This window comes from Ranitomeya imitator, chromosome 1 (genome assembly GCF_032444005.1).
Source record: "Ranitomeya imitator isolate aRanImi1 chromosome 1, aRanImi1.pri, whole genome shotgun sequence".
In the NCBI taxonomy this organism is placed as follows: domain Eukaryota; kingdom Metazoa; phylum Chordata; class Amphibia; order Anura; family Dendrobatidae; genus Ranitomeya; species Ranitomeya imitator.
Genome location: NC_091282.1, coordinates 1,114,257,901 through 1,114,262,651, shown reverse-complemented (window position 1 = coordinate 1,114,262,651; position 4,751 = coordinate 1,114,257,901).

Below are 4,751 nucleotides of genomic sequence, written 5' to 3'. Positions count from 1 at the left end.
TTGGTCTGTTTTTTCATTAATGTGTCCTGGGGGATTTAGGTTGGTACATCTAGCTTTTAAATGGTTTTAATTGTATGTCTTTCTTGATGCCTCTGTTTGTAGTGACTTGTTAATAAAATTTATTGTATGTGGTTGATCCCACTAGTGTGCATATCTTTTTCTTCGTTTTTGCTTGCAAGAAGATGGGAGGCGCAGACCCGGACCTGTGACACCCATCGTACTGGACCGCCCCCCCCCCCTCCCGAGTGAGTATAATATAACTTACTTTTCTTCACTTGCAGGTAAGGCTGGGTTCAGACTGCATTATGGGCGTCCGTTAACGGACTACGTTACACCGCATTTATGCCGCGGTGTAACGTAGTCCGTCAAGGCCGCCATTAATTCCTATGTCAGACACATCGCTAGCGCACGCCCACAATGGGCGAGCGCCAGGGATGTGTCTTCATTGAGTGACTGACCCTGAGACGCGGGCTGCAGCGTTTCCGGGTCAGTCACTGCTAGCGCAGATAGAGCTAGCAGATGCTCTATCTGAGCGATGTGACAAGTCGGTACTTGCGTCAACAGCAGCCCGCTAACTTAGGCCGGCATCACACTGGCGTATCGCATCCGATGCGAGATCATCGGATGCGATATGCTAATGACACTCGGCTCCTGCTCGCAGCAGAGTAGGAGCCAAGTGTCATGCGTCTGTGCTCCGATTCTCTCGCACAGGGAGGATCGGAGCACAACTGCAGAGGAGGCGGAGAAATGAATTTCTCCATCTCCTCCGTTGCTGGGGTCCGCTTATAGCGCACATCACTCGGATGATATCCGAGTGGTGTGCGCTGTCTCACTCGCACCCATAAGCTTATATGGGTGCGAGTGAGCCGAGAGTTTTCCTCGGTCCAAGACAATCGCAGCATGCTGCGATTGTCTTGGACCGAGGAAAACGGCCGACAAAAAGTCGGCTGCTGGGAGCTGCCCCATATGTTAACATTGGTGCGAGTGCAATGCGATTTTTTTTATCGCATTGCACTCAGCCGTTTATAATGCCAGTGTGACGCCGGCCTTATATGTTGAGCGGGCTGCTGTTAACGCAGTGTGAACCCGGCCTAAGACCATCTACAGCATTATAGAATGCTGTGTAGATAAATCCTGAAAAGCAGTGGCCACTAGGGTTGAGTGACCTTGACCTTTTTAGAGTCGAGCCGTGTTTCGCGAAACCCGACTATCTTAGAAGTCGAGTCGAGTGGAATCGGCCGATTATCGCGAAAAGTCGGGTATCGACCGAAACACGAAACCCAATGCAAGTCAATGGGGGAGCATAGTCGGCAGTGAGTGGAGGCCAGGAAAACACCTACACTGCCCATTTTAATGGCAAAAACATCCATTCTTGTTACAGAAGCTTGTCAATCGTAATTTACCTTATAATAATTGGAAGGCATTTGAAATTGGGGGTCATTTGGCTAAAGTTGTGGGGGGTAGGGCTGGTTCAAGTAATTAGTGGGCCCAGGAAATCTGGACCACGTCACGGCAGTGGAGCAGGGAGAGGTAAGTATTTCAACTTTGTAAGTGCTGTGATCCTGAGCAAGCAGGGGGGGCCACCTCGTTGGCATTGGCACTGGCACAGGGCCCCTCAAAGTACAGCGATGTGTTTGCACGGCGGGGGCGCCTCCCACCGGCAGCAACACTTTTGCGTACTATGAGAGGCCCTGTGCCAGTGACGTCGCCAACTAGTATTCCTCCCCCCACCTGATGAAGGAACCTGCACTTTCATCTGCACCTTCCTCTTTGTCCCCGTTTAAGGTGGTATGGTATGTGGGAAGAGGAACCTGACTTTCAGCAGGGTCACAATCTTGTTGTGTAGCGTGCACGGGGAATGTTGCGTTATGGGTCAATGTACCAGCAGACTCATCTATCACTGGCTGGGCAATGGGCAGGATGAGGAGGAAACACAGATATAGGCCCAAAGAATAAAGTTGGCTAAATGCAGTTCAAAATTGGTAACACAGGACTAACCAGGGGGCATTGCAGTGGAGGACAACTGGAATGAGAGGCTGACACAGAGAGTAGGCCCAAATCAGTAAGTAGTCGAAATGCAGTTCAAAATTGGCAACCGTAGTAAACAGGCGGCACAGCTTTGTTCAGTGGAGGAGAACAGCAAAGAGTGGCAGACACCGATAGTAGGCCCCAACCCAACTAGTAGGCCAAATGCAGTCTAACATTAACAACTACTTAACGAGAGCCTGAAAATGGAATTTCAGGACAGGAAACCAGGAGAACAGCAAGGAGCGGCAGACACTGTTAGTAGGCCCCAAACCAACTAGTACGCCAAATGCAGTTGTTCCATTTAACCACTATTTAACAAGAGCCTGAAGATAGAAGCTCAGGAAAGGCAACCTGGAGAACACCTTGGAGTGGAAGACACCGTCTCCACACCCCATACCCAATTTGTAGGCCTAATGCAGTGTAGTTTCCAACAACTACTAAACGAGAGCATTAAGATTGAAGCAATGGAGAGGAAACCTGGGGAACACCTTGGAGTGTAACACACCGTCTCTCTACACCCCATACCCAATTTGTAGGCCTAATGCAGTGTAGTTTCCAACAACTACTAAACGAGAGCATTAAGATTGAAGCAATGGAGAGGAAACCTGGGGAACACCTTGGAGTGGAACACACCGTCTCTACACCCCATACCCAATTTGTAGGCCTAATGCAGTGTAGTTTCCAACAACTACTAAACGAGAGCATTAAGATTGAAGCAATGGAGAGGAAACCTGGGGAACACCTTGGAGTGTAACACACCGTCTCTCTACACCCCATACCCAATTTGTAGGCCTAATGCAGTGTAGTTTCCAACAACTACTAAACGAGAGCATTAAGATTGAAGCAATGGAGAGGAAACCTGGGGAACACCTTGGAGTGGAACACACCGTCTCTCTACACCCCATACCCAATTTGTAGGCCTAATGCAGTGTAGTTTCCAACAACTACTAAACGAGAGCATTAACATTGAAGCAATGGAGAGGAAACCTGGGGAACACCTTGGAGTGGAACACACTCCAATTTGTAGGCCTAATGCAGTGTAGTTTCCAACAACTACTAAACGAGAGCATTAAGATTGAAGCAATGGAGGGGAAACCTGGGGAACACCTTGGAGTGGAACACACCGTCTCTCTACACCCCATACCCAATTTGTAGGCCTAATGCAGTGTAGTTAACAAGAACTACTAAACGAGAGCATTAAGATTGAAGCAATGGAGAGGAAACCTGGAGAACACCTTGGAGTGTAACACACCGTCTCTCTACACCCCATACCCAATTTGTAGGCCTAATGCAGTGTAGTTTCCAACAACTACTAAACGAGAGCATTAAGATTGAAGCAATGGAGAGGAAACCTGGGGGACACCTTGGAGTGGAACACACCGTCTCTCTACACCCCATACCCAATTTGTAGGCCTAATGCAGTGTAGTTTCCAACAACTACTAAACGAGAGCATTAAGATTGAAGCAATGGAGAGGAAACCTGGGGAACACCTTGGAGTGTAACACACCGTCTCTCTACACCCCATACCCAGTTTGTAGGCCTAATGCAGTGTAGTTTCCAACAACTACTAAACGAGAGCATTAAGATTGAAGCAATGGAGAGGAAACCTGGGGAACACCTTGGAGTGGAACACACCGTCTCTCTACACCCCATACCCAATTTGTAGGCCTAATGCAGTGTAGTTTGCAACAACTACTAAACGAGAGTAGGAAGATCGAAGCAATGTGGACGAAACCTGGGGCACACCTTGGGGCGGCAGACACCGTTAGTAGGCCCTACCAAAGTTGTAGCCCCAATGCAGTTTTAAAATTCCTAGAGGCTGAAAACAAGACTATTGACGCTCAGCTTTTTTCAAAGGAACACAGCTGTATTGAGTGGCGCAGACAGACACAGGTAGTAGGCCTTAAACCAAAAATGTGGCTCACTGCAGCTTAAAAAAGGTTACAGGGGTACACAGGCAGCATTGCTCTGGGCAGTGGAGGACAATTTCAATAGTGGACCGCAGACAGACTTTGTATGCCTACTATTAAAAAAAGGATGCTCTATGCAATTAAAAATAGGTTCCAGGGGTACACGGGCAGCAGTGGTCTGGTCAGTGGAGGAGTAGTAGAAAGAACGGGCCGCAGACAGGCTTCGAAGGCCTAACATAAAAAGATATTGGGCTGTAGGCACTTTAACATTGGTTCCAGGGGTACACAGGCAGCAGTGGTCTGGTCAGTGTAGTAGTAGTAGAAAGAACGGGCCGCAGACAGGCTTCGAAGGCCTAACATAAAAAAATATTGGGCTGTAGGCACTTTTAAATAGGTTCCAGGGGTACACAGGCAGCAGTGGTCTGGTCAGTGGAGGAGTAGTAGAAAGAACGGGCCGCAGACAGGCTTCGAAGGCCTAACATAAAAAAATATTGGGCTGTAGGCACTTTAACATTGGTTCCAGGGGTACACGGGCAGCAGTAGACTGGTCAGTGTAGTAGTAGTAGAAAGAATGGGCCGCAGACAGGCTTCGAAGGCCTAACATAAAAAAATATTGGGCTGTAGGCACTTTTAAATAGGTTCCAGGGGTACACAGGCAGCAGTAGTCTGGTCAGTGTAGTAGTAGTAGAAAGAACGGGCCGCAGACAGGCTTCGAAGGCCTAACATAATAAAATTGGACAGGCTGTAGGCAATTTAAAATTGGTTCCAGGGGTACACGGGCAGCAGGACACAGGTCAGTGGAGGCCTAGTGG